Source organism: Pteronotus mesoamericanus, unplaced genomic scaffold (genome assembly GCF_021234165.1).
Source record: "Pteronotus mesoamericanus isolate MK-2021 breed Mesoamerican mustached bat unplaced genomic scaffold, CSHL_Meso_final contig_177, whole genome shotgun sequence".
Lineage (NCBI taxonomy): Eukaryota > Metazoa > Chordata > Mammalia > Chiroptera > Mormoopidae > Pteronotus > Pteronotus mesoamericanus.
Genome location: NW_026555073.1, coordinates 6,194,972 through 6,206,919, shown reverse-complemented (window position 1 = coordinate 6,206,919; position 11,948 = coordinate 6,194,972).

Sequence of the window (11,948 nt, the reverse complement as noted above, 5' to 3'; positions counted from 1 at the left end):
GTAAAGTTGCTGGATATAAAGTCAATGTAGAAAAATATATTGCAGCCCTACATACTAACAATGATATTTTAGAAAAAGAAATTTAAAAAAACAATTCCTTTTGCTACTGCAACAAAAACAATAAAATATGTATAAATAAACATAAAGGATGTGAAGGACCTATACACTACACAAGACATTTTAAAAAGAAATTGAAGAGGACACAAAGAAATGGAAAGTTATTTTGTGTTTGTGGATTGGAATAATCAACATAGTTAAAATGGCCACATTACCCAAAGCATCCTTTTACTTTCAGTCAGTATGTGTTTTTAGATTTGAAGTCTTTTGAAGGCAGCATATAGATGGGTCATATTTTTTAATCCATTCAACCACCTATGCCTTTTGTTTGGAGCATTTAATGCTTTTACATTATAAGTAATTATTGATTATATCTATCCAAATTATTGTCATTTTGTTTATTGGTATTTTGTTGATGTTTTGTAGTTTTTCTCTGGCCCTTCTCTTCCCTTGTTGTTTGCTGGTTTTAGTTAGTGTTTTATTTGGGTTTCTTTTCTGTTCAATTTTTATGTATCTTTTGTAGTTTTTTGGTTTGTGGTTACCATGTGTACCATTTTATATCTATAGGAACCTATTTTAAGCTGATTGGCATTTAAGTTTAAATATATTTTAAAAGGACTACATTTTTACTTTCCCTTCCATGCTTTATGTTTTTGATGTTATATATTAGTCTATTTTTCTCTCTGTATATCCTTACCCATTTTTGTGGTTTTAGTTGAGTTTGGTACTTTGGAGTTTTGACCCTTGTAATAGCTATTTTTAAATGGCTGATTCACTGTGTTTTTTAAATATTTGCTTTTACCTATAAGATTCTTTTACTTTACTCACATTTTCTCATTTTTGCATGTGGCCTTCCCTTTTCTGCTTAACCAAGTCCCTTTCTTTTGGTGCTTTCAAGACTGTGTCTTTAACTTTAACTTTTGCCATTTTAATTACAAAATATCTTGCTATATATCTGTTTAGTCTCATCTTATTTGTAAACTTCTGTGCTTCCTGAACCTGAATGTTGTTTCCTTCTCCAGGTTAGATACACTTTCAGCCATTATTACTTCAAATACACTTTCTGCCCCTTGCTCTCTCTCTTTTCCTTCTGGGATCCCTATAACGCAAATGTTTGTGTGTTTGATGTTGTTGCAGACTTCTCTTTAGCTATCCTAATTCTTAAAATTCTTTTTGCTATTAGACTAGTTGATCTCCACTGGTCTGTCTTCCATGTTGCTGATCCATTCTTCTGTATTAGCTAATCTGCTGTTGATAATTTTAGTGCATTTTTTTAAATGTCAGTTATTGTATTATTCAGGTCTGCTTGGTTCTTCATTATACTTTCTCTTTGTTGAAATTCTAAGTTTCCCTATTCAACTCTCAAGTTTGTTGAGCATCTTTATGATCATTTCTTTTAATTCTTTTTTAAAAATATTTTATTTATTTACTTTTAGACCGAGGGGAAAGGAGGGAGAAAGAGACGGAGAGAAACAGCAATGTGTGGTTGCCTCTCATGTGCCCCCTACTGGGGACTTGGCCCGCAACCCAGGCATGCGCCTTGACTGGGAATCGAACGAGCGACCCTTTGGTTCACAGGCTGGCGCTTAATCCACTGAGCCACACCAGTCAGAGCTGATAATTTCTTTTAATTCTATATCAAACAAATTACTGGTCTCCATTTAATTTTTTTTGTAGGGATTAAATTTTGTTTTCATTTGAGACATATTCTTCAGTTTTCTCCTTTTGCTTGAGTTTTTATGTTTGTTTATATAAATTAGACAAAATAGCTCTCTCTCTGTCTTGAAAAAGTGGCTCTGTGTAGAAACAACCTCTGTGTAGCCTGTGTGTACTGGGTGGTTGGCAAGCTGGTTGGAGTTGGTCAGCTGCTTTTGGTGTCTGGAGGTTGGTGGTGCTGAACTACTTGGCTGGAGCAGATCTGGGTGGGGAGGCCAGTTGTGGGTGGTAATGCCCTGTTGAACCTGCTTACCCTGTTTGATCTGAACTGAATTGTGCTCTGGGAAATGTGGCAGGGAATGTGTTTTGGTGACCTTGTAGGTAGGCCAGAGCACCTCGATAACATCCTGTCACCCTTCAGAAGTACACAGGCATGTGGACAATATACCCCACTTTCATCAATGGACAGACTATCCCCACAGAAAATTAATAAGGAAATATTGGCTTTAAATATCATACTAGATCAAATGAAATTAGCAGAGATTTACAAAACATTTCATAGAAAAGCAACAAAATGTACACTCTTATCAAGGACACATTGGTCATTCTCCAAGGCAAATTATATATTAAGACACAAAATATCTTAATAACTTTTAAAATATTAAAATTCACAAATATATGGAGATTAAACAACATTGTATTGAACAACCAATGTGACAAAGAGGAATCCAAAAGAAAGTAAAAAAAAACAACTTTTGAGATGGAAATTGAAATACAACATGCCAAAACTTACATGATATAAGAAAAACTTAAAAAAAATGTTATTTATTTATTTTTAGAGAGAGGGGGAAAGAAGGAGGAAGAGAGGGAGAGAAATATTGAAGTGACAGAGAATCATCTGTTCGTTCCCTTTTGCACACCCCCAACCAGGGACCTGGCCCACAACCCAGGCTTGTGCCCTGACCAGGAATTGAACCAGCAAACTTTTGATTTGCAGGACAATGCTCAACCAACTGAGCCATGCTGGTCAGGGCTTGGAAAAACTTTTTTAAAGAGGGAAGTTTCTAGTGATAAATGCCTACTTCAATAAATAAGATCTCAAATAGACAACCTAACCGTACACCTCACAGACTCTGAAAGAAAATAATAACCTAGCCCAAAGTTACAAAAAGGGAGGAAAAAACAAGAATAAGAATGGAAATAAATAAAATAGAGACTAAAAAAGATAAAGCAAAAACAATAAAGACCTTGTTTTTTGGAAAAGTTAAACAAAATTGTCAAGTTTTTGGCTAGATTTACCAAGATTAAAAGAGAGAGAACAAAAATAAAATCGGAAATGAATGAGACATTATAACTGATACTACATAAATACAAAGGATTGTAAGAAGCTACTATGAACAACTGTACTTTGACAAATTGGATATCTTAGATGAAATAGAAAAAAATCTTATAAATATACAACATACCAAGACTGAATTGGGAAGAGATAGAAAATTTGAACAGACCAATTACTAGTAAGGTGATTGAACCAGCAATCAAAAATCTCCCAGGGAAGAAACCCCTGGACCAGATGGCTTCATTGGTAAATTTTACCAAACATTTAAAGAAGAAATAATGCCAATACTTTTCAAAAATCTTCCAAAATATAAAGGAGGAAGGAACACTTCCAAACACATTTTATGAATCCAGCATTACCTAGACACCAAAGGCAGAAATGGACACAACAAGAAAAGAAAAATACAAATAAATATCCATGATGAAATGATGCAAAAAATCTCATTGAAATACTAGCAAACCAAATTTACCACCCTTTAAAGAACTGGTCATCATGATCAAGTGATATTATCTCTGGAATTCAAGGAAGGTTCAACATCTGCAAATCCATTAATGTGGTACAATACATTAACATATTGAAAGCTAAAGTCATATGGTCTTAAAATCGATAGATGTATAAAATGCATTTGACAAAATTCAACATTCATTTATGATTAAAAAACTCTTAAGACAGTTCATATAAAAGCAATGTACCTCAATCTGTAAAGACCATGTATGATAAGCTCTCAGCTAACATCACACTCAATGGTGTGCAGCTGAAAGCTTTTCCTCTAAGATCAGGAACAAGACAAGGATGCCCATTCTCACCACTCTTACTCAACATTGTATTGACAGTCCTAGGCAGAGCAATTAGGCAATAAACAGAAGCAAAAGGCATGCATATCAGAAAAGAAGCAGCAAAACTGTGTTTATTTACAGATCGCATGATATATGTAGAGTTTAAAGTTGCCACCAAAAAAACTGTTAGAACTAATACATAAATTTAGTAAAGTTGCAGAATGCAAAATTAATATAAAATTGGTTTTATTTCAATATACTATGAACAAAGTATATAAAAGATGAATTGAGGGAACCAAACTTATTTGATGTTGCATTAAAAACAAAACAATTAAGTACCTAGGAATAAATTTAATCAAAGAGGCAAAAAAAAAAAAAAACCCGCAAAAAACAAAAAACCAAACCCTGTATACTTAATCTTATAAAACACTGATGAAAGAAATTGAGGAAGACACCAACAAATAAGGAGATATTCCATGCTCATGAATTGGAAGAATAAATATTTTTAAAATATCCATACTACCTGTAGAAAAGCAATCTACATTTTCGATGCAATCTTTATCAAAATCCCAATGGCATTTTTTAAACAGAAATAGGACAAACAATCCTAAAACATGCACAGAACCACAAAAGACTCTTAAATAGCCACTACAATCTTAAGGAAGAAGACCATGACAGGAGGCATTATTCATCATGATTTTAAACTATCTTACAAAGCTATAGTAATCAAAACAGTATTCTGGTGGCTTAAAACAGACATTAGTTCAGTGGAACAGAATAGAGAACCCAGAAGTAAACACACAGATATATGGTCAATCACTTTATGGCAGAGGAGCCAAAAATAATATAAAGTGGAGAAAGAATAGACTCTTCAATACATGGTGCTGGAAAAATGACTACTGTCTCACATCACACACAAAAATAAACTCAAAATGGATTAAAAACTTGAACTTAAGACCTGAAAACTTAAAATTCCTAAAAAAAAAAAAAAGGTGGTAAGCTTCTTGACATCAGTTGGCAATAAGTTTTTAATTTTGCAACCAAAAGCAAAGGCAACAAAAGCAAAGAATAGACAAGTGGAACTAAAACTAAAAAGTTTCTAGTGAGCATAAGGAACCATCACCACGAAAAAGCAATCTAAAGAATGGATGAAAATATTTGCATATAATATATTTTATAAGTGGTTAATGTGCAAAATATATGAAAACTCATACAACACAATAGCAAATAACAAATAACCTGATGCAAAATAGAGGATCTGAGTAGACATTTTTCAAATGAAAACATAGAGATAGCCAACAAGTATATCAAAAGGTGCTCAACATCTCTCATCATCAGGAAATTGCAAATCAAAATCATAATATTTCCTCACACCTGTTTGAATGTATGTTATCAAAAAGAAGGATATAATAAGTGTTGGTGAGGATGTGGAGGAAAGGAAATCCATGTGCACTGCTGGTGGAAATGTATAATACATTGGTGCAGCCACTATGGAAAATGGTATGGAGGTTCTTCAAAAAATTAAAAAGTACCATATGACCTAGCGATTCCACCTCTGGATATTTATCTAAAGAAAACCAAAACACTACTTTGAAAAGATAGCTGTACCCTTATGTTCATTGCAGCACTACTTATAATAGCCAATACATGGAAACAGCCTAAGTGTCCATCGACAGATGAATGGATAAAGAAAAATGGTCTATACATCTATACAATGGATTTATACATTTATATACTCAGCCATATAAAAGAAGGAAATCCTGTCATTTGCAACAATATGGATGGACCATGAAGGAATTATGCTAAGTGACATGTCAACCATAGGAAGAGAAATGTCATACAGGCTCAATTATATGTGGAATCTAAAAGCAAATAAAAACAAACAAAACCCCAAATTACAGATTCAGAGAAGAGAATGGTGGGGGAGGTGAAATGTGTGAAGATGATAAAAATGTGTAAACTTAGATTTATAGAATAAATAAATAAATCCTGGGGATGTAGCATGGTTACTAGAGCTGATAATACTGTATTAATATTTGAAAATTGTTAAGAGAGTAGATCTTAAAAGTTATTATTATAAGAAAAAATTGTAACTATGTGCAGTGATGGATGGTAAGTATATATATTGTGATCATTTCAAAATATGTACACATATTGAATCATTATGTGATATACCTGAAACTAATATAACGTTAATTATATCTCAATGAAAAAATTGTACAAAAAAGTGTTAATGTTAGAGAGAAAATGGGTGGTTATATAAGTTGTGATGGTGAAGCTGGTGTGTGTTTCAGCAGGTCAGTAAAGGATCAGCCTTGATTTTTTCCAAAGTTCTTTGGATAAATCAGTAAAAAATAAATCGGTCTTCTTTTCATGATAACAATGACAAAACAAAGATTTAGTATCCTGGATCCATGGCTGCTATAGCAGACTTTCCTCAGCAGAATCCAGTCTAGCACTTGATGATTTCAACTGTTGTGATTCTACTTGGGTCATCACAGCTCTGTTGGAATCAGCAGCGCTCATTAAACCTAGATTATAAATATGCAGTCACTTATCTCACAGGAGGTACTTCTACAGGGTAAGTTCTGGAAAGGAATTGGTCCAGAACCAGTGTTTCTGCTGAGCTGATCCAGTGAAAGAACTCATTAAAATAAGTTTCCATTCTGTATAAATGCCAACATAGTTACTCCCTTACAAGTAAAAAGAGGCCTTTATGGCGAAGCTAGCTTTGAATTGAACCAAGGTAAACGTTTATTCTGGAAGCTTCTTGAAAATGCTTGTTTTTCTAAATCTGAAGCAGTGGGAGAACAAAGGTAAGGATTCAGAAACTTTGACTCCCAAATTTGTGCTCAGTACATTAATGTGTTTCCCATCATGTATTTTTTTCTCTTTGTGGAAAAATATAATCTTTGAACTTCCTAAGGGAAGTAGATAACTTAGAAATGTAACTTTTGGGGGGCTTTTGCCCTATGAGCAGTTCTGTGTATAGGGTGTGGCAAGTGAACAACAGTCATAGGATAAATGGCCAGTCACAAACTTACTACATGGTAAGACCCAGGGATATACTAGAGAGTGAGAATTTCCTGGAGCTGAATATGAAACCTGATATCATATGGTATTAGGAACTCTGAAAGGAACAGGAATTACTCTATTCATTCAATTGCCATCTGATGCTCTACCCTTTATTTTCTGTATCTCACATATATTTTTGTTGACTTAGTAATACACTCATTGCTTTGCACTAAGCTAAGCTTTCATATTATCTCCATCTGATTCCTTGATCCAGATCTAGTCATTGGTATCCATAGAGATATAGCCCAGTCCAGCAGCACACATTCAGGACAAGAGGTTGGAAGACCTGGGTTTTGGTATTAGTTCTGTCACTAGCTATGTGATCTTGGGAAAGTGGTAGAACTGCAGAATTATATGTCTCAGTGTCTCCTAAAAGTATGGAATGTGTATCACTAATAGGTTTGTGTGAAATGTGTACCATTGATAGGTTTGTGATTCAGTTAAACTTGGTACATAGATAAATTCTGTTTTTACAAATTTAAAAAGATTTTATTTATTTACTTTTAGAGAGAAGGGAAGGGAGGGAGAAATAGAGGGAGAGAAACATTGATGTGTGGTTACCTCTCGTGCGCCCCCTCCTGGGGACCTAGCCTACAACCCAGGCATATGCCCTGACTGGGAATTGAACTGGTGACCCTTTGGTTCACAGGCCAGCACTCAATCCGCTGAGCCACACCCGCCAGGGTGATATTTTTAATTTGAATATTAATTTGAGTATGTATTTAATTTAATTAATATTATAAAAATTCATAAATACAACAGTAACTTTGTGAATTCACAGATATTGTTCCTTAGAACAGGCTAAAATATGTATTGAATTAAAAAAAAGAAATGCATTGACTTAAAAATATTAACAATCATGTAGATGATATATTAAGATGGCACGTAGATGAAGCTGAACTCATTTCCTCCTGTGATCACATCATATTACAACTAAATCATAGAACAATCAACCTGGATAAACATCCACATACTAGCTGAACAGGAGTCCTATAACTAAGGATTTACAGAAGAAACCATGTGGAGACTGGTAGGAGGGTGAAGATGCAAAATAGGTTTGCCTGGCACTCACATGTGGGGGTTGAGAATCTGGAGGGATATTTCAGATGCGGAAGCTGCTGCTCCCAACCTGAGGAGCGAGGGGTCTCAGCTCCCTAACACAAAACACTAGTGCCAAGAGGAAGATCCGACATAACATCTGGTAGTGAAAATCAGCTGGGATTCTGTCCATGTGGTGAGATAGAAGACTGTTGGAAACCCAGGTGTCTTCTTAAAGAGTGCACAAACTCTCACTCACAGGCACTCAACCTGGATTTTGGCTAACAGTGTCTTGGGGTGCCACAGTCATACAGGGTAAAACTGAGTTGCATGGTTTAAGGGAGAGGGCTTAAATAACAGCCACCAATGTACCTGTCCTGAGTCCTCTTCCCACGTGGCCCACAGCACCATCTTTACTGGATTGGGAGTTCTCCCCACATGGCGTTAGCCTAGTGAGCTATACTAGCTCAACCCTGGCCTCACCCTGAGGTCCTGCCATACCAAACTTGCACAATGTTTGAGGCTCCATTGGCAGCAACCAGCCTGGGTCTCCGTTACAGTTTGTCTTAAAGAAAAAAAAATGTGGAGGAATACAGTGCTTGGGGGAAGGGATAGCCAGAGACACGGAAAAAGTGAGTTGTGTGGCTGCAGATTAAGGATCGTCTTCCTGCAGGCCAACAGATGCTGAATTTTCTGTGTTAAATCCTCTCTCCACAATGCCAATTATTACTTTGCTATTAGCCTAGTAAACTATGCTAGCTACACCCTGTCCTCAGGCTCCAGGCAGGTGGCAGCTGGCCTCAGTGTACCTGGGTGCTTTTGCTGATTGACCTCAGTTCTAGTACTGGTGCCATGTTTGAATCTGGTGAATACCACTTGCCTTACCCTAGTGACTCCCTGAGACCCCCCTCATGCAATTCATGGACTGTCTAAGGCTCTTTCACTGGCTGAAACTTGTGAGCAACCTGCAGGCTGTGGCAAGTGTCAGGGTTCCTTTGGCCATTTACTGACCTCCCCTGGGCTGGGTGCTGGTGGCAGCTGGAATTAGTTCACAGCTTGGCCCCTCCCAAACGTACCCAGGCATGCCACAGGGAGCCACCACTGTGGATCACATTGTAACTCCTATCAGGTAGCTCTGGGCCAATCACAGGCAGTGTCTAATATTTACTTGTACCAGATAAGCTCTCATGAGACTCCAGAGCCAACAAATCTGGCGGCTGGCTACAGACCACAACAGAGCATTATGCGATTAGCTCCACAAGTGACATACAGAAAGGGAGGTCTTGACAAACACCAGATCCTCTGGGGCAAATTCCACTTCATGTGGTCAGACTCTGCATAGTAGTTCATACACTGTGGTCATGGCCAGTCCTTACACCCAGCTAGCCTGAGGGTCAACCCACACAATGATGTGCCAACAGCAATAAAGGCACACAACTACAACAGGAGGTTACACATAACCTACATAAAACACACTCCTGGAACACCCACCTCATGTGATCAAAGAGACTGTGCTGCTGGGCCTCCCGGGACCCTTACTACATTAGGGTACTTTACAAAGCCTGAAAGACACAGCAGATCAACCTAATGCATAGAAACAAACACAGAAAGGCAACCAAAATTAGAAGAGAAAGAAATATATCCCAATGAAAGAAAACAAAAAAATGATAGGAAAAGAACTAAATGAAATTGAGGCAAGTAAGCTACCAAACACAGAGTTCAAAGCAATGGTAATAAGGATGTTCAAGTAACTTCATGAGAACTTAAACAAAAACATAGCAAACATGTAAGAGGCATAGAAATGATAAAAATAACCAGCCAAGTTAAAAATGCAGTAACTAAAATGAAGAATACACCAGAAAAAATCAAGAGCGGATTAGATGAAACAAATGAAAAAATCAGCAACCTTGAAGACAAGGTAGCAGAAAAGAATCAGAGCCGGAAAAAGAAAAAATAATTTTAAGAAATCAGGATAGCAGAAGAAACCTCTAGGACAGATCAAGCATAACATCATTCATATCATAAGGGTACCAGAGGAGAAGAGAAAGCAAGGATTGAGAACCTATTTGAAGAAATAATGACTGAAAGCTTCCGTAACTTGGTGTGGGAAGAAGACACACAAGTCCAGGAAGCACAGAGAGTCCCAAAGAAGATAAACCCAAAGAGGCCTACACCAAGACACATCATAATTAAAATGGCAAAGATTATAGACAAAGAGAGAATTTTAAAAGACACAAGTGAAAGACAGTTATCTATTAGGGAACTCCTGTAAGACTTTCAGCTGATTTCTTAACAGAAACTTTGCAGGCCAGAAGGCATTGACACAAAAAATTTAACAAATTCAACTAGGTAATGAAAAGCAAGGTCCGACAACCAATACTACTCTGTACAGCAAGGATACCATTAAAAGTGAGGTAGAGATAAAGAGCTTCCAAGACAACAAAAAGTTAAAGAAGCTGATCACTACCAAAACAGTATTACAAGAAACATTAAAGGTCCTGCTTGAGGAAGAAGAAGGAAGAGGAGGAGGAGAAAGAAGAAGAAGGAGAAGAAGGAGAAAAACAAGAGGAACCAACTTAAAAGAATAAAATGTCAATAAAAATGTACCTATCAATAATCACTTTAAATATAAATGGCTTAAATGCTCCAATCAAAAGACATAGGGTAGCTAAATGGATAAGAAATCAAGACCCATATATGAAGTCTGTCTGGAAAATGTCCAGTTATTATTAATGTAACGAGAACAGCTTGTGTGACATCAATGTAACCTGGCAGCCAAGGAGAGTAGACCAGAATGTCCATGTGTGATGAACACAATGGTGAATTCACTGTACTAGTCACTGGGGGTAGTAGACACTGTTGAGTGAGACTCTGTACTCTGTGGTTGTCGCATTCAAAATGACAGAGTGAGTAGAGCAGCAAATCTGCATCAAACTTTGTGTTAAGCTTGAACATTCATCCACAGAAACTATTTGGATGATTCAGAAGGCCACAGCTCTGGGCAACTGGTGACTGGCAGCTTCATCATGACAATGTACCCGCTCATGCATCATGTCTTGTGCAGAGTTTTGTGGCAAAACATCAAATCGCCCAGGTGATTCAGCCCTTCTACAGCCCAGATTTGGCACCCCATGATTTCTGCTTTTTCCCAAAACTAAAATCCCCTTTGAAAGGGAAGAGATTTCAGATTGTCAAGTTGAGATTCAGGAAAATACGATGGGGCAGCTGATGGCGATTCCAACAAAAGATTTTGTGGAGTGTTTAGAACAGTGGAAGAGATGCTGGGAGAACTGTGTGACATCCCAAGGTGCCTACTTTGAAGGGGACTGAGGTGTCATTGTCCTATGTACACTGTTTCTTGTATCTGTATCTTCAATAAATGCCTTTATTTTTCATACTACATGGCTGGATACTTTCTGGGCAGTTCTCACATATGCTGTCTACAAGAAACCCACTTTAGGTCAAAAGAAATGCACAGACTGCAAAGAAACAAATGTAAAAATATATTTCATGCAAATGGAAACAAAAAAGCTGGAGTAGTAGAACTTATAACAGACAAAATAAAGTTTAAATCAAGGCTATAGTAAGCAAAATGGAAGAATATTTTATAATGATAAAGAGATAAAACCAACAAGAATATATTACCCTAGTGAATGTTTATGCACCCAACATAGGAGCACCTATTTATATAAAGCAAATCTTGATGGACATTTGGGGAGAGATTAACAGTAACAGTCATAGTTAGGGACTTTAACACCACATTGGCATCAATAGATAGATCTTACAAACAGAAAATCAACAAGGAAACAGTGGCATTAAATGATACACCAGATCAGATAGATTTAATTGATATCTTCAGAGCATTTCACCCCAAAGCAGAGGAATGTACAATCTTTACAAGTGCATGTGAAACACTTTCCAGGATATATCACAAGTTAGGACACAAAAGAAGTCTCAATAAACTTAAGCTGATTAAAGTCATATCAAACAGCTTGTCTGAGCACAATGGT